The sequence below is a fragment of the Corvus brachyrhynchos genome, unplaced genomic scaffold (assembly GCF_000691975.1).
Source record: "Corvus brachyrhynchos isolate BGI_N302 unplaced genomic scaffold, ASM69197v1 scaffold80, whole genome shotgun sequence".
Taxonomy (NCBI): Eukaryota; Metazoa; Chordata; class Aves; order Passeriformes; family Corvidae; genus Corvus; species Corvus brachyrhynchos.
In genome coordinates, this window is record NW_008236769.1 from 8,504,600 (window position 1) to 8,524,010 (window position 19,411).

General features: G+C 38.2%; 1 protein-coding gene across 2 annotated transcripts in view; it reads left to right on the forward strand.

The window, feature by feature from the left end:
* Positions 1–19,411, forward strand: part of TBC1D14 (TBC1 domain family member 14) — a 56,276-nt gene that overhangs the window by 7,321 nt on the left and 29,544 nt on the right. The window contains exon 2 of one of the 2 annotated variants that reach the window (XM_017727674.1): positions 8,733–8,853. The gene's annotated coding sequence lies outside the window, so the exon portion shown is untranslated. Of the gene's footprint in view, positions 1–8,732; positions 8,854–9,314; positions 9,506–19,411 lie in introns of those variants that run through there. The other variant, XM_017727675.1, reaches the window with a different exon arrangement.

Consider the following 19,411-nt stretch of genomic DNA (forward strand, 5'->3'; position numbering starts at 1 on the left):
AAACCTTGCCATGCAAAACCAATACAGCACTGCACACACTTGCTTTTGAATAGAAAGCATAGAACTACAGATGTTTCTCAGAGATGTGTATGAGACTTTAGGAGCTAATTCAGATTAATGAAATTAAGGTCTGTTTTCATTCTGATTCATTGTCTATATGAAGGTTTAGTGAATGGGTGGGTTAGATGGTCTTTGTATCTTCATTTGATTTGCAAGAGCTTTCCTGATGTTTTCCTTTGTTAAAAGGAGCTGTGAGAAGTAGATGATGGGGAATGGAGAGTATCAGTGCAATTACCGCTGTGTGATACTCTATCTCTCTCTCCATCTGATCAAAGTACTGTTTAATGTTCAGATGACTTCTTTTTTCCTGAAAAATGCAGTGAGCAAGGTGAAATTAGATGGAATAAGTATCGTTTTTGCTCTTTGATGTTTTTATTTATACTGTCTCACTTCCTGTGTTACATAATCTGTGGAGAAGGTGGAGTCAATATTAACTTCGGTTTTAAACACATTTAAAAAGGCTCAAATAAGAGATGGTCTGTCGAAGAAGTTTTCCTTCTTATGTAGAATTTTATTAACAGAAATGATATATGGAAACCATGAATTTTCTGAATCCATTCCTTTATTTGTGTTGAGCCTCTTTTAGTCATTAAATGCCTCCAAAGTTTTCCAGCCATACCATAAGAGTAATAAAGAAAAAACCCTACAGTAAATATTAAGGTCATTCACACCTTAGAGCTGACAGAATAAACACAAGAACTTGGCAACAACTGGAGGTAGGACAAGGCATGTACTGGGTGCTTGGTCTCCCCTTTGTGAGCAGGAACCTTCCACGAGTATGGAATCACAGAGCAGTTCAGGTCAGAGGGATTTCTGGAGCGCTGTGTGTAGGTCCCTGCTTGGTGCAGGGCAACTTCAGCCCTAGAGCGTGTTGCTCAGGACCCTGTTCAGTTGTTGTGAGTACATCCAAGCTTGGAGTTAACCTCCCTAGACTGCACAATTCGGGATTTATCTTCTACCGCTGTGATTTTTTTTTTTTTTCCCTCCCCTTTTATCTATTTAAAACTTGCCTTGCAGCAGCTTGCTGCTTCGCCTCTTGGGTTTTATTCCTCATTGCATCCCTGAGGATGGTCATCCAGGCTAAATAAAAACACCTTTCTCAGCATCCCTGCATGTGTGTTGTAGGCCTCAGCACCCAGCCATCATAGTGGTCATCCTCCAGTTTTTGATCTTATTTGTTGTAGTCCATGGGCCCCATGCTGGATACAGATATAGTCTTGTAGGTACCAGGCAGAGCTTTTACTCACTTTTTGCTTTTGATGTTTATGCAAACAAGTTCATATTTAATCTCTGTTGTTGCAAGGTCTTACATTTTACTCGGCTTCAGCTTTTTGCTTAGGATGACATTTCATGTGTTCTGTTTTTTTTATTTGTGTGGTAATAGTGCTTCAAATCAATGAAGAAATCTACTTTCAGATTTTAGGAATAGAATTTTCATTTATTCCAATAACATGAGGAGAACTGGGAATTTGGCCAGCTAGAAAAGGATCGTTAATTATAGCTGGTTGATGCTAACATATTAGTTTGAAGTTGGATCTGAGTGTTGATTTTGTATGACAGTCCTAACTTGCTGAAACTCCATTTTCTGAGAATTCTGCAGTATTTTCATGGTAGACCAGCACTGTGCATTATCCATATGCAAAATAGTTCTTGGCTTACAGCAAGCAGTCCTAACAGCTAAACTCACAGGGTACTGCCCAATTTATCTTTGCACATTTCGGACACTTCAGGGCAGTCAGCACTGCTTTGTTCCCCTGTAAAATGAGGGGAATCTGCAAGAAAAAAGATAAATGCAGAATATTGTAGTTTTGATAAAATAGTTTATTAAACTCTACTCTTTTTCCCAGAAATACAGAGAAATTTCCAAGTTACCCTATTGCAAGCTATGAGGTATCCTGTAGTGCTAACTTATATTGTATTACTGTTTCTCTCTACTGTGGAAGTATTTTTTTTCCAGACCTGCAGGTATCTGTTACCCTGTGAAGTGTCATTGTTCTTGATTCTTACCGAACATACTGGAATGTCAGTGGTTGGAAAACTTTGTTTATAAAATGTGGTAGGAATTTATAAAACATAATTCTGTGATTAGTTACCCCTTTCATAGGTAGGTAAATTTGCAGGCTGTCTGGCTCTATTTCTGTTGATTTGTTTATCCATAAACCAAGCATTGTTCTTCCTTTAGTCCAACCTTTGGCAATCTCCCAGAGATAAAATTCTGCAAACCCTGCTTTTGTATGTAATTTTGGAATCTTATTCAAAGCATAACTTTGGACATGTTTATGGAGGTTCTTCACCATAGCCAAAGTACTTGAACTTTTTTAATGGTGTTCTGTCTGTTGGTTGTTTTGTTGTATAGGTTGACTTAGAGGTGATTGGGGTTTGAGAGAAGGGAATGTAAGAACTGGCAGTCACTACATCTAGTAAATTATTTCTAGAAACCAGTGTTACTGGGTCATGACTACCAATTGCTGGCTTTTACCTTTGGAGAATGTAGATTTAGGGCATTTCAGGAGACTTTGGTGGGTCTCCTGACAAGAATGCCTTCTCAAGTCCATCAGTTCTCCAGTCACCATGATTTACGTGTCAGTCTTGTTCCTCCACTAATCTGGTAACAAAAATTCCTTTGATAGAATGTTGCTGTTTTTTCAGGATTTTTTTTCTCAGTCTCTGGAAATTGTTTAAGTGAGCAGGTTGGGAACATCTAGACGTGAGAATCTTTCTTCTGTTTATTGGTAAATTGCAAAAGTTATGATTAGTACAGAATAGAAAAGGTCAGTGGAGGATGAGAAGAAAACAATGTTGTTGTACCTTTTGACTAAATTCCATAGTAGAATTCCATAGCAGATAGTGTTAATTGAATTAATGCCACATAAGGTCAGGTGGCTGGACACTTTTGATGATAATGCAGCAATTACTTAATAAAATTTATCTTAATATATTTTTTGCTTAATAGGTACATGTTATTTAAAATGTCTTGTTTCAATGTAGTTTTCTGGATGCCTTGTGGAATAACTTCTGTGGAGACATTTCTTACAGTGCTATGTGCTCAGTGTGGATTTACCTGGTTCTTATGATTAATATCTGCTTACTTATCTAAGGTCTATGCATGTACTTAGCCTTGGATAGGCCGAGGGGCTCAAGACCTTGGTGCTCTCTCCTTGCGTAGTTTAGAGTTATCAGGGTAATTTCAGGGTCTTCCTTCAGAAGCAGCTGAAATGATCTTTGACTTTGTTTCTTTCTTGCTTCTTAAGAACACATGCAAGTCTGATACTCATTTGAAAAATTGTCTTTCAAGATAAAATTGTTCTACAAAACTGAACCTTTTGAACTTTCTTCACTGTCCTTATTTTTCATCTGTTCTGCTCATGACACTGGTAAGTCCTTCCCGTAGTTAATTTGCATGACTATTCCACTTGTTTTGTCTTCTGAAAATAATCTTAATTGAAAGACTAATTAAAATTTGGAGCATGCATCTTGAGAGCAGGAGATGTTGTGTGTATTTTTAAAACTTGTAACAAAAATTTACTTACATTTGCAAATTAGTGTTGGTTAAATGCAGATAAGAAATTGCATCAGTTTGCATGAGCTGGGTCAGTTTCTTCACAATTTTCATACATGTTTCTGTGTACCAACTGTCTTTTTAAGAGTAAGGAACCCATTTACTTGCAAATGTAATCTCTATGCTAGATCAGTGTTAGGCTACCACAGAGCAGCATATACCATCTCACTTTTCTATTGCTTGCAGTTGTTACTCTGTGCTGCATGCCAGTAGTTCAAGTACTGTAGAACTTCATCTAAGGAGCCCTGGCAAAACAGTCACAGCAATACAGTTAAAATTCAGATTTTCTGAAGAACCCAGATGCTGTAATTGTAAAATCTCCTAAATCCTAAGATCCTCTACCCTTTCTTTCAGGAAACTGGTGTATCTTGGGCGTTCTGGTAAAAAAATACCGTGTGTTGCCTGGAAGTCCAGGGATGTGTGTGTGGACCAACAGGTGTCAGTGGGTGTGTATGTGCCTGCCTTGCTCAGCTCCACCCTCTGACAGCTCCTGTGTGAGCCCATCCATTTTTCCCGTTGTTTAAGTGACATGTGCCAGAGAAACAGTTCCTTGACTCTGGTGGTACCAAAGTTCAGAGGTATCTGATGGGCTCAGTATTGAGCCTGCCTGGATAGAGAAGACTTTGAGACTTTGAGACTTTGTGGTGGAAAGGGATGACCTCTTAAGAGGTGACTTCACAAAAGTGACTAACCTTGCTTGGAACAAAGCACAGCTGAAATGTGGAAAAATGAATAGTTGAATGCTTGTGGAGCTGCTGCTCTCAACTCCTCACAGGGCAGTAGTTGTTGGCAGTTGTGTTGCAGACCTCCTGTCTTTTTGGAAAGAGAATTGGACAGAACTAGATAAACTTTCTGCTTTGGTGGTGATTCCAGACTTTTTTTAAAAGCAAAAGCTTGAAAATGCTCTTACAGATGCAATATGGATAGGTTTGACTCGATTACTTGTTGTAATATCGTTAGAATATCTAATATCGTTAGAACCACAGTTTTAAAATTTGATTGAGGCTTCAGCCTGATCATGACAGCACACAAGGCTACAAAAATAGTGGCAATATATACATGTGCAGTACGTATATATGGCAACTATTTTGTATGTTTATTTTAGCAGTGCTTGGAGAACCAAAATGGAATTGTTTCTAAAGTTTTATTAAAAAATAAGGTTTTCCTGACATTGCTAAACTTGCCTCTTGGTATTAACTTCCTCTTTTCCCCACAGAAAAGGCAGCTGGGCAGATCAGTATAGAGTGGTGATGGAATATCTGTATGTTCAAGCAAATGATTGTTCCATCTCTGTCCTACCACAGGATGTTCATTGTATGTAAAAATTAAACCTGGAGTTAGAATTAAATTCTCTTCAGGTAGGTAATCCCTCTCCACAGCTCAATTAAAATAACAATGTTAAACAGCTGTTTGGTGCCAAATACTGTTTTTAGGGGACTGTGCAAAAGCAGTTTTCTAATTGAAATTTGATCTCAATTTAACTTCCGTGCTTGGCTTCTCTAAAATAAGCAGCTGCAGACACTTAGTGTAAAATAGTTACCATGTGCAACAGAAATGAAGATGTAACCCATGACTCTTTAATGACTGCACACTAATGAGACTGCAGACATCATGCATCATGTCAGATGTTCTTGTTAATATCCCTATTGTAAATCATCATGATGTGCTCTGATAGTTGTGAAGAGGACAGTGATACTGAGATAACGATGAGCATGTGATCTTTTCTTTCAAGGCATGTCAGCCCTTTTTTACATTTAAGATCTGAAATTAATTTTTGTTATCTTAAAACCCTTGTAATGAGACTTTGACATCTTTTACACTAGAATTTCTGAGCTCATCTTTGGAGTAAAGATCTGTTTGTTTAGGGTTTTGTTTTGTTTTTTCAAATAGGGAAGTTTTGCTTCTTGTTAACCTGTATTTTCTGTAAGATCTCCTTAAGTTACCTTTAGCATGGAATTTTTCTTAGTGAATTTGCTCACAGTGAAACCACTTAGTACTTTTCTTGAAAATCTGAGGGAGCTGTGTAAGAATAGGAGGAAAGTAATTCCTTTCTGTGCTGTAGCAACAAAAAATGAAAGGTTTTGCTATGAGTTATTTGCTCTGACATATATATGGCAGAAACTTCCTCCTAAGGCAGTTGGGTATTTTAAGGGTTTACTTTTAGTTCAGGAATCTCAGGTAGTGGCTTTATCAGGACCCTGTGGTGTTGTCCTGATTTATTGCAAAGCTCTGCAGAAATTGAACCAGAGAACATTCCATAGATGTTTTTTTGTTTGGTTGGGGTTTTTTTCCCCTTAAGTTTTCTCAGAATAGGTGAAAATTAGGTGGCATCTCTTCTGCTCCTTCTATGCCATCCTGTCATATATTACCTTTGGTCTGTTCCAGTCTGGGGCAGATCAGGATTTAATGCTGTGTGTCCTCAGTCAAAGCAAGAACAGGTTGTAGTTTGCTGTTCTACGTCTGATTGTGCTGATTTGTGACTGCTGATAATGTTAAGCCTTTGGGGGATTTTGAGACTTTTTGGAGTTTGTAAATAGTGTGGACACCAACCAAACACTAGGACTTAGGTCCAAACAGAGGGTGGAGGAAAAGAAGAGTACAGAATGAAATCTATATATTGACCATACCTACTGCTTTCAGTTCAATATATGTATTTTAAATTAAAAGTGATCTGGAAATCCCTGACATAGTAAAAAGGAAGGAAGAGATGCCTGGTGCCCTAGAATGTAGGGATAGAGAAGAGTGAGCTGAACAAGTGCTGTGCCATCTGCTAGATAAGCTGTAGAACAGATTATTTGTTATGATGCTGCCTCTAAAGGGAAAGTAGATAGTTAGGATTGTGGAATTGAATTGGGAGGAAGTGTGTGAGATTGTCTTTTCAGATTTAGTTCATTTTACGCAGGCACTTGCAGCAGAGAGCTGTTACACTTTTATCATTCCAATTCATCTTTATTTTGCTCTGAGGGTAAATACCTACTGCTGTTCTTAAAATCCTTCAGAGGAGACTGAGGGAGTTGTTGCTTGTATATACACTCGTGCTAGCAACCTCTAATGTGGATAGAGACAGAGAGAAAATTGCCTTTAATTTTTGTGTTATTGCAGTGCTAATGAAGTGTGGTGAAAGCCTTTTACTTGCAAAAGGATTTGAATGTGCACAGAGCTGTCGCAGAGGTGTGCCTCCTTACTGGACTCTTCCAGTGTCCCTGATGCTAGAAGTTCTTCTTTTCTCTGAAGATGGTTTGTAGTCTGGAATTTGCTTGCTTCTGAAGTAGTAACAATCTGAAAAAAACCCTTTTGCAAGAGCAGCCAGTCTGCCTTACATGGTGTATCCTATTTACATGCAGTAGATTTTAGGATGTTGTTTCTGTCACGCTTTCCTTTTTATTCTTAGATGTATTTTAGAACTTGCTTGATATTTCTCCATTTTAAATGGACTGAATATATATATATATAAAATTATATAAAAATATAAAAATTAGTATCTTGTCTGTTTGTCTTTATATTTTATTTCCCAGGTAGCTGTCTCAAATGATTATACAAATCTGTCATCTCGGGCTTTAGTTACTTTATAATCTCTGTGTAGCTGAAAGGGGTTTGGAGAAGTACAGTTACTGCTTAGCTTTGACATCAGTTGTAATTGACTTGCGTGGTTTCTGTACATAAACACTTTGTTCTTATCTTTTAATATGATAATTTGTTCTTGGTTTGAATTTCAAGGTAAGTGTACCCTTGTGATACAGAAGCATGTGATAATTTGTATAAATATATGCATACTTAAGGATGGCAGTGCATACTGTTAACTTTATAATATATTTCAGCATACTCTAATGTTATGACCTCAATTGTTTTCCACATATTAAACATATCTCTTGTATTCCAGCAATGTTATCTCTGTTGGTATAGCTGTGATATTGGTCATATGATCTGATACAAAGTGACAAGGAAAAACAACTTTTTAGTGCCTGGATTGTTCCTGTTGCAGACATGTATTCAGTTCTTTTAGAACGTGAAGCTCAATGTAGTTTTATTTTCCAAACTATCACACTTTATACATAAGAAACAATCTGCACTCGATGTGCCAGCACACACAGCATTAAGGTGGTAACTGTAAGGAAAAGCAGTAATGTCAGAATGGGAGCATCTGTGGTTTGAAGGTACTGGAGTTGCCTGCTGAGTGCAGTAGCAAAATTGCTTTTGTCTCAGTGGATTTTTATTTTCCTTTAAATGAGGGAGCAAAAACTTACAGTCAGTTTCCAGATCAACCTACCTTGAGGTGAGTAAATAATGGAACCAACCTGGACATATTTGAATAATATGTTCTAAACTAGACAGTAGGACAAAAGAAAATTTGTTGCTTTAATAATGCAGGTGTGCCATGGGGATAGAATATCTGTGCTCTTGGAGGAGCTGAGTGCTATCAAAAGCGTGAAGACTGGTCTGTACTGTTTTTTCCAGTTTTGGAAAAAAGTAGCTGTGGTGTGAAGTTGCAAGTCTGGCAAATCGCTTTATGATATAAAACTAGCAATGTCAATAAAACTAATCTAATTTTCAGTGCATTTATGTCTAGCTTTATGACTGTTCCTACAGAGTTTAAGCTAGTAAATATTAGACATTTCAGAGAGACTTCAGAATTAATGTGTTTTGATAGCTGTTTTTAAGATTATTTAGGAAAAATAATCTTTTATTAAAGCAGATTAAATACAGTAAAAGGCTACTATGTCTCCAAGGTTCTTGTGATTTTTGGTAGTAATGTGTTGTAACAGGTGGGTAGAGAATGTTCATGCAGCAAGAGGTTTAGTGCCTTAGTCTTTTTTTTTAAAGAGTGAGGCTAAATGATCTACAGAAAGGCTAAAAAAGGGTGTCCACTTTTAGAAAGTTGGAAAATGATCTTTTTTTATCTAAAAGTTGTCATTTAACCAAGTCCATTGCCTGGTATGGTGATAATACTGCATGGTGTACCTTTTGAAGCTGGGAAACAGTGTCTGTCAGCACAACCACAAGAGGAGTTGGAATATGTGGTTAGGAATCCATAAGCTTAGCAAGTGTTTGTCCTTCTTTTCATTATAATTAATCAATTAACCTTTTTTCTTAATAAAACTTCTTTTGTTTTTAGGAGTTTGTTTACCAGAAAGCAAAGTGCAAGATTTGAAAAAGAAAATGATGTGCGATGGAAGTTGTTTGGAAAAGTACCTCTTGGAGAAAACTTACAGAAAGACCCAAAGAAAGTACAAAAGGTATTTGTTTAATTCTGTGTTAGGATTAATGGTGAGTGAAGAAGCCAGTTAAGTTTATGATCTGTATATATGACTGTGCATATATTGTTTGAGTTGCACACAATTTCAATACCAGAAAAGGCTCTTTGTTGAAATTTTCCTTCTGTTATGACAGTGCTGTTCAGAAGAATGTGTTCTACTTGGTCATTACACTGAGTATGTGAGGCATGAAGAGCCTTCCTTAGTGTGTCATAAGAGAATAAAAATCCGAAGTGAAACCCACTTTTTTCCAACATTGTTGAAAGCAGCATTTCAGGGAACTGGTTCTACTACAGATGAACCCAAGCTCTTGGCTAGTGAGTCAAATGACTTGCCTTTCCAATGGGGAAAATCTTGTGAAATCCAGCTGTGTGGTCAGTAGTTCATGAGCTGCTCTTTCAGTGACAAGAAAACCTCTTTTGATCTGTCTGACTTGATCTGGGATTTTTGGATTGCAAGTAGCCTTTTAATGTGTTTGGAGCTTTTTTTGTATTTCAGTTGTCACTTCCTTGTTCAAATCGCTATGGGAATAGTAATGTTTGCGTGGAAAGAGACCATGCAGTAAAACTTCAAAACCAGATGCTGTGTGTGAAATGCAAATGCTGATTTGAAGGACTGTGCTGCTTAATTCAGGGTAAAGTATTCTGGAAATCCATGTGTCATGTGACTGTTCTTAGCTGTAGTTAGGCTGGTAAAGTGAAATTGAGGCAGCTTTTGAACTTGTCACTGTACTCAACCATTCAGACTTTATCTTCAGCTTGTCTTGACACAATTAATGGTTCTGAAGTGTTCACTAAAGATTTTTGATGACAAAATTGAAGAGACTTAATAATTGCAGTACTCTGACACTTAGCAGTATATTTTATTGTAGTGCCTGTTCTTTAGTAAGTGAGTAGATAATCTATTAACATTTTGTGGTTGTTGCTGGTACTGTGACTCTTTTTCCTTTACATCCAAACTATCTTACATTACAGCTTTGAATGGTTGTACTAAATTTGTTACAAAACAGTCATTATTAAATACTTATGTGGTATGGCATCCAACCATGTTGCAGCGGGGATTACTGCAACAAGCATATTTCAAACCAGGAGTCCTGTGGAAAGGAAATATATATGGACAGATTCGTGGTAGATGTTTCAGAGATGTTTATTTCTCCAGCCGCATGGCCGGGGCTCTGCTCAGGAACTCTGCAGTCACAGGACCCGAGGGGCGGAGCAGGGGCAGGGAACCCCCGTGTCTCCCCCCCAGGGCCCCTCTCCCAGGGCTCCATGGCAGGGGGGGAGACCCCAACACAACCATTAGTGAGTTTCTGGCAAAATTGCAGTCTAAAACAATTGTCTCCAGTGTCTCTTGGATAACAATAACTAATCCTTCCTAAATGATTTGGTGCTTTTCTGAGATTATTTTTGGCATGTAGACTTTGAATCATGAGTAGTGCTGTAAGTCACTAGTTGAACCTCACCACCATCTAAAAGCACAGCCTGATTTAGATGATCCCTAACCAAAACAATGGTCAGACAGGCTTTTTGAGCACATATGGCTTTTCTCAAGCCATGTAAAAACTCTAGTGACAACACTCATTTGTTCAACAAGTGTATATACAACATAGCATCATACTGTATTTTAACAGTGTAGGAATTAAAATCACTCCAGCTAAGATGTTGCTTGTCCTGTTTTTAATGCTGAAAATATACATGAGTATTAGTCTTCTGATGAAGAAGCAATATTGGTATATGCTCAGGCTGGGTTGTTTGACTGGGTCACTGAGAGCTTTTGTATAGTTTTTATCCAGTTAAATTAAAACTTTAAAGCTGTCAAAATGAGTAATTTTGGAGAAGCTGGAGCTGCATTTGCAATGGAGGTTTGCACGATTAATTTTTTATATCAGTTATCTTCAGGAATTCTGCTTGAGCAGAACTGGTTATGCCAGTTCCTTTTGCAATTGATGTTTGAAAATGCACTAAAAGTCAAATGACAGCACCTCAGCTAAGTTCTCTTCTTTTCCAGTAGACTGTAGAACTGAGCTAGGCTTTGCAGCCACTGTTTCTCTTAGAAACTCTTTTCGAGATTGTCAAACACAGAAGTTGTAAATACCATATATTTGCAACAACTTCTCTCCCCACAGTTTTGTTAGTGAATGCTCTTCAAAAGAAATTCCTTTAAAAATTCAAGAATCACCATATCATTTGGTTATCTCCTCTCATGTGATCTGTCTTCACAGAACTTGTTTGCATGTGGCCAGTCAAGATTTTGTGTATTAAAAGATTAAGGCATATAGAGGAAAGCCAGATTTTGGCTATATCCTAGAGACATGTTACAGCTTTCTTCCCCAGTGAAATGAAATTACTTTTTTTTATAGTGTATTTATTTTAATTTTTTTAAATATAATAGCAGAATCCATTTTTAATCAATGAGTTTTGCAGGGTTTTTTTGCCTTCCAAGTGTGCTTTGACCCTTTGAGGGTTGTACAATTTAGCTTTCACTATATGAATTCCAATAAGAGCTCAATGGAACATCTTTTTTTTAAGTTTCAATACTGGTAAAATTCAGCACATATAACACTTGAGGCCTTTCAATAACGATCTTGACTCAAAAATTCAGTGTAAATATTTTATGATCTCATTTTCAGACATTCCATATTGGAATATTTAAAAATTTTAATGGCAATTCCTTAATAATTAAAAAATAACTATTATTTTTAGCTTGGGGATTGTAATTTTTCCAAATGTTTTTCTGTAATAATTACGATATGGCTATATGTGGGGGGGTCAACATTCCAGTCAATTAAAATCAGCTGTACTGAAGAGGCTCACTCTGTAGGACATGATAAAGTAAAAATGAGCTCTCAAAACAGGAAAATGAATTTCTTGGCCTTCAGGTGATGCTTTGTTATGGGATGAAGAGTAAAGGTTATAACATTAGTGTAGGAAAAACTTCATAAATTGAATTATGTTAATTATAATTCAATTCAATCTTCACATGATTTAAGCTATAATCCTAGTCGATGAAGTAAAGTGATTTTATCAGAGTCTGTTTTCTGGTTTGGGTCTGTTAGATGGAAAAGAGTTTCAAAGCAACAGCACCTAGCGAGAAACATGGAAAGAATTTACTACAACCCATGCTTTAGGCAGATAGTGATAAAATGTCCCATTATAAGCAGTGGGTTTTCTCCAGGATAAAAAAAGCCCAGAGCAGAGCAAAGTCCCCAGACTGCTGATGTGTGCAGGTTCTTGTGCAGCTCCATGTGCAGGAGCAGTGCGGGTGGAAGCTGTGCAGCGTGGGGAGCTGCGGCCTCGTGTTCTGCATCCGCACATCTGCAGCCTCTGCTGATGGCTGCCAGTGGCTAAAAATACAGAGCTTTTCAGAGCATTTGCCTGAGCCGTGCTTTACTGCATTCATATGGTCCATTCAGGGCCTCTGGAAGGGGAAGTCGTTGGTTCAGGCTGGCTGCTGCTTCTGGCAGGTGCTAGAGCTACAGCCTTGGATAGAGCACTGTCTTCTGCTTGTACTGAGTTAGTCTTTGGATAGCCTGAGTAAGCCATTGTGACTGATGGCTATAGCTGCCAATAGGGTGAGCGTTAGCACACAGACTTCACTGCCACTTTGAAGCTAGAAACTGTGTAGTGCATTTTTTCTGTTCTGCATGAGAAGTCCAAGGGTGTGAATGAGTCACTTCCTGTGGTCTCCACTGTTGGGTTCATTTCTATTAGTCAGCCTTCAGAAAGGCAGGATTTAGATCTGTGGGCCAGAGTTCCTTTTTTCAACAAGAAGCAAGGGCAGTGTAAGAAGGTATAATTACTGTGGTTGGTCTAACCTATGCCTTTTATTGTTACATTCTCTGGAAATAAAGGTGTAACTAACTTCCCCACTTGAGAATAAAAACCCAAAACTTGCAAGTTGCCTTAATGCACTGCTGTTTCATGTCTTGCCTTCTGATCCAGTTACAAATACTTTTATTTTATTGCAATCATATGTAAAGGACATCTAATTTTTGTGAAGGTAAATAAAAATAAGTAAAGAAAGGAAACCTTTTATGTCAATGATGAAGTCCTAAAAAGTCTTTCCTTTTTCCTCAACAAGAACAGTACTAAATAGATCATTCAACAATTCCAGTAGACTGTATTACTCTACAAAGAGTGTGTTGCCCTTGTCCTGTCTTGAAAATTACCTGCCTCAAACAAAACTGCTATCATATTTAAACAGACAAAGCAAGAGTTGTAGCTTCCATTCACCGTAATTGAAAGTGTGATTTAATACTGTGTCAGGGTGATTGTTCCTGCGTATTTTAATAATAAAAGAATTTAATATGACCCAGTCAGGTATCATAATCTAGCAGAGTGTAGCTGACGAAGTTCTGCTTTTGATGCCGTTGGAACTTCTTCCCATATGTTAACAACATATGAAAGTACAGAATATGTTACAAGCATCAGACAAATGGAGAGCAGTAAGCTTTGAGTATTGGTTTAAATAGCTATTACAAGTTACAAAGTATTTTTGAAAGGAAGTGAGAGGTTTTTTCCTCCTTTTCCAGATTTAAAGCTTTTATTTTAGCTTTCTTGCTCTCTAAAATGCCTAGTAAATTGTGTGGCTCAAAAGCCCTGGAAGCTGGAGGGATCCTAAAGAGGTGTAGCAGGCAGTGTTGTAGGATAAGTATCTGCTTTCAGAAGTAAAGATACTAAATAGAAGTATAAGCTTAGGTAGTTGTTACTGCAGTTACAATGTCAGCTGCTGGTCTGCTGCGCAGTCTGTTTCAATGCTGGTGGTATGTTTTGGGGGAAGTGCAGTAACTTTGAAGTTGTTCTCTTTGTCTCAATAGGGACAGTTAGTTTGTAGCCCAAGTTGATACTTAGCATTAGCTGGAATATGAATTCTGGTAGCACAAGATTATTTTTAAAGGCAGGAAGCCACAAATTCACGGAAAAATGATTGACTTTTGAGTATCAAGTACACAGCTCTTTCTAACCCCAAAATTTCCAGGCCAGAGATTATAACTTTTCAGAACAGCTGATGCATCCGTGGAATTTTGCTCTCATTTGTGTTAAATAAGAATCCATCGTGCAACTGGTATTTGTGTGTCTTCCAGTGCTAATAGAAAGATACTTAAACACTTACTTCTTCGTGTAGTCGGTAAGCTTTTTTCCATGTAGTAACCTTCCACTGGCAACACACAGGAGGCTTTCAGATCCTCCCCTCCTCTCATGGGCTTTGAATGAAAATAGATGTCTGTAGAGAGCAAGCCTGGAAATAATGCCACGTGCCTTTGACTGTTGCATTGCACAAACACTTGGCAAAGCATTGCTGTGAAGCAAAGCTGGTGATAAATTTTTGAAAGCAGATGTGTAACACCTAAATATGGTGGAACTTCCTAGTCTAACTGGAGACTGGAACATTTCCACTGCTGACATGTAAGATTGAGAAAGCTTTGCTAGACTTCATTGTGCTAATTTTGTGTTAAGTTTAAGCAAGCTCCCAAGAAACCTGACCCAAAGGTTTTCTTTGTTTGTCTTCCAGCTTATGCATCTCAAACTTCATATAAAATTAAAGAGTGGCGTAGATACGGGTTTTGAAAGGCTAACTCTTACCATGCTCTCTAGCAACAACAAACAAAGCTGATGTTCTTTAGCTCTGCAAAATGAATGGAGGTACTGTGTGTTACTGGAAACCCTGAAGATGCGAATGTAAGGATTTTGAAAAGCCAGACTGGTGCTTTTTCCTTAAGTGTCTTTCTGAAGGTAGACTAGCAAATTTTATGTTCTCATTCTCCTTCTCTCTCTGAGGACTCTTGGTCCTATTTTTTGCCTTGATTTTATTACAAATTTTTCATGCCTGTTAGTATTTTCACATAATTTTCTTGTGCTCTATTGAGAAATTCTCACTTGAGCATGATAAAGCTCAGTGGAAACAGCTTCATGAATATTAAAGCCTAAAAATAGTCATTGCTTTAAGCTACACTATAAAGGTATGTTGCCCTCCTTCATATATTATGTTTATATTTGTGCGTAGCTTTGAAAAGCTGCAATTTCTTCTCATCAAGACTGAACCTTAAATTCAGAAGATGATTATATTCAGGATCATTTTGATATAGGGTTTTTTTTGTAAAATTAAACACAGAATGCACAAGGATCTGTAAGACTGGACTACTGATGAGAGAGAATATGGAGCACACTGTCAGTATGAGTACAAAAGAAGCTTGTATTAGGCATGTGAGAAATTGGCACCAGTAAGAGTTTCAAAGGTAGTTTCAGGGATCAGAGAAGCAAACATGCATGCAAAAAACCATTCAGAGGCTTTAATGTAGTAGCCTTATTACCTTGTTTTTCTGTAATTTCTAAGGGCAGACAAGCATAAAATTTTAAGAGGTCAGAGACCCATAAAGATACCCAAATCTTGATGAGGAAGCAGAAGGGAAATTAGTAGAGAGATTTGAAAACAGGGGAGAAGTAGAATATGGTCAGAAGTATCCAGTGAAGTACCTTCGCTACCTTAGTTTGGTGTACGTGCTGGAGTCATGGTGCTAAATACAAGTGTGCACATACTTACCTACAAAGACAGCTGTTTGCAAACAAAAATAGTGACTGTGTGGTGTGGAAGGTACCTGAACAGCATAAAATACAAGTTGTTGTGCACTGCAAAGTAAGTAGCATTCCTGGGTGACTTTTACACTGTCTTGAAGATTACAAGTATTTGAGGTTGTTTTTACAACTGCTTTGAGAACCTGCAAGATGAGTTATATGATATTGATGAAATATGATATTTCTGTGACTCCTTTCCTCTATTTCCTGTAGTTAACCTGGATTTTTGGCCATTTCAGACTGGTGTCAGCATCAGGTTGATGTAGCATGGAGAGTCCTTTTATTTTTGTGTCTCGCTCAGAATGAGGGGAACAGTTGTGACATGATCTTCAGCCACACTAAGAGCGTGTTATATGAGACTAGATAGGAAAGGTAAGTTTTCTTCTGCAACATCAGCACTACTGTGAAATGTCAGAAGAAAAAGTTGCTGAGAGATTTTTTGGAAGGCTATTATGCTGAGACTATACAGATAATTAAGGTGTAGAGATCAGTGAGCAGGCATACAGATCAAGTAAAATTATGTTTTCACATGAAGTCCATATCCAATGGAATTCCAATCCCTGGAAGTGATGTTTATGGGTTATGCTGAAAGCAAGTGTTGATAGTGTTTTATTCTGGCAGATGCTCACAAGAAAATAACAGTAAAATAAAACAACCATTTAGCTTGTATTTTCTTGCTCAGACATTTCCCAGATGCTTGTCCTCCTGGAGGCCTTTCTTGCAGATGTTTCCATTTGATTAATATTGCAGTGTGCCACATAGTGTCAGTACCTAGGGAAACACACACGTGTTTGTATATGCAGATTAAATTGTGTCCTTTGCAGTATTCTGAGCAGGAGGGTGTTTTTTTGTTGTTACTGTGACTCATGTTAGAGTCACTCCTAACAGTATGCTGCACAATATGATTGAAGATCCTGCTTTTGACAATAAAAAGCTGTTCTTAAGCAACATGCTTCATGGTATGCCTTGTCTCTTTTGAGTACTTCAAATACTTTCCTTCTTTTTTTAATGAAGCATGTCACTCTATATAACCAAAAACCAGTTAAATTATTTACATACAGCACAAATGAAACGTGAACCCTGAGGGTGGGAACCATCTGATACATAGCATGTTGAATGATTAGAGGCAACAGACTTCAAAACAGCAAACTGTTATTCTTTCTTGGAAGAGCTAACCTGGCCTTGTCTTTGCTTAGGTTTTAACTGTTCCTTAATCTAATGCCTCCATTGCTCAGAATATGAAGTTATAAAAATATGTATATGGAAAAATTGTTAAAATTTTTAAAATTGCAGTCTAGTGGCTGGAGCACAGGACTGCAAAACAAGAGTATGTGGCTTCTCATTTTTTTGCTTTACTCTTAACTTTCTGTAAGATGTATGGATTATTTTATTCATTTACCTTCAGTGTGATTTTGTGGGATCACAGTTGCCAGCCCAGGTTCTGTATCCCCTGTAATCAGAAAGGAAAAGTAGATGCTTCCTGGGGAAAAGAGGCAAATTTCAGAGCACTTGAAATGATCCCTACAAACAGTGTGAGGTTTTCCTCACAACTTGGCCATAGTATGTTATCTTGTCTTTTACATTCCTTAGGCATTCCTAATTTGTAAAGTATGGAACAGGAGAATACTGTGGTACTAAAGATGAAAGATGTCCTGGTGGAAGATAAAACTTCACACATATAATGTTATCACAGACAAGTTCTGTTATGCAATTGCTATCTTCTGCTCAGGTATCCTTTCTTTAATGTAAGAGGATTAAATATATATGTATACACATATAGAGAGAGCTGTGTAAAGCAAGTAGGGCTGATGGTTCTTGAACCATTAATTATTTGTAGAGCTTGGCAGATCACTAAAGTACAGGTTGAGTATGCAATTCAGATTTCTCAGGTTGTATAATATCTGAACTCAGAAGTTCAGAACTCTGTTAAATTTTGAAGGTTAGTCTCATAATCAGATCTTTGCCTGAAGTTCCAGTCTCCTTAAATTCTCTTTGATTACTGTATATATAAGGATCTTCATTAAAATTATTCATTTATGGCCCAGTGTCACGTTAAGAATCACATCTTAGTTTCCCAACCGAAAGATCATCACAAATTTCATGATCTGGTAGTCCTGCTGCATATTCCTTTGTTTTCCTTTTCCTTTCACGTTTACATTGTCCCAGAGCAGGCATTGCAGAGTAACCAAACTAATGGAACAAAACAAAAGGTGTGGTTTTGGTCGTATCATTTCCCCAGTCCAGGGTATTGACCATGGCTGTGTAATGGTGGCACAGAAATGGTGAGAGGGGCCAGAAGGGTATTGAGGGGCAGGAAAGTGCTGGGTATGCACCAGCTGAAATTTGTCTGGTAAACTACATCATTTATAAAAGGTAAGAGATTTCAGATGGACATGAAGTAGACAGTCATGAAACAATGCAAGGGAACATTGAAGCACTGTTGAGGTAGTGATAAGACTTAAAAACCAGAGAAAAAATAGTTATCTGTTTGCTTGGGCAATTCTGGTCCAGTTCTTATTTTGTGTGCTGAATGAGGTGGGACATCCTGTGGAAAAAATAAAATGTAATTAAATCTTGCACGTAACTTGTTCAAGTAGTCTCAGGTAGTGTTTTAATTGAAGCAGCCTAAAAATAGTGACTGCTACCAACTGTGTGTGTAACTTGTAGCCAGCTGTGGTTTGTTACAGGGTGTACTTCGCTTTTCATCCTGCAGTATCTTCCTGTGTCACCAGGCATTCCTCTCTCCCAGTCAGTGCTTTGCAGAAGAGCTGTGATACCATTCTAATTTCAGTGTGAAAGCATAGACATCTACTGCAGGAATACCACTGCCCACCCAGGGGTGCTCTTCCTCAGCATCTGCTTTTTCCCCCATGTTAATAGCTGTAACTTTAATGAATGTTCTTTTGATATGTGCGATAACTTAGTTTCAGATAGTTCATGAGATAAAGCATTAGCACTGGAGTCTGCAGTGTTTTGCATGAGCTGTGTTGACTTGTGCTCTGACACGAGATGCTTGGATGGCAGGTGTCTGTAACTGGTGGTGGTGGGAATGAAGCTGATATACTTGTAAACAGTGAGCTGTTCTGTATTTGCCGTAGTATTGCTGCATCCGTGAAATAGATGTGAAGTCTCAGGTTGAAAACAATAGCTGGTATAACACCTAGCAATTCGGATAAAATAAGTTCTCCCAACTATTGCAAAGCTTTGAAAGCAGTATGCTTAAGTGACCAGTTGTTTTCAGATCAGTCCTTGCTGCTAATTTCGGGGCTTAGGATCATTTTATCTGTGATAAAGACCGTGAGCAATTCACCCTGGCAGCTGCAAACCACAGTCAGTGAGATAAAAGAATATGAAATCCTTATTGCAGAGTTGAGAAAATGGCAACAGTTGCAGGTGAATAGATAATATTTTAAAATTCAAGTCTACCAAAAATGGAGCCACAGCAACTTGGGTGTCTCCACTGACTTAGGTAACAGAGTCTTTGGACAAAGAAAGAATATCAAGCTTAATTTATCTGGATTGAGGCAAAATATTTAGCAAGAGGTGATGTGGGAGTTGTCAGAACTGTAGAAGAGATTTATATATCTATCTCTTAGAGTTGTCAGAGGTGGACAGAGCATGAGTGCTACTGAAAAGATGCTTATGCCGTAGGAGTATTTCAGCGTAACACTGCTGCTGCTCCTTCCGCACTGATACAGGGGCTGGTGAGTTTTAGCTGCTCTGGCGCTTCGGAGCGGTACCGAGGCTGTCTCAGCAAGGCACAGCAGCGGGACTCGGTACAAGCAAACGCCTGGCTTGGAGCCAGGGACGCGGGGAGGGGAAGCGGCAGTGTGGGAAAGAGAGTGGAGAGAGATTCAAGGAATACAGCTGCGTCCTAAACCAGCACCCGTAATGCTAAGCTGACAAAGACTGCGGCTAACGCAGACGAGCTTGTGGGAGGTTTGGGTTGTCCGTCATGGACGCGGGTC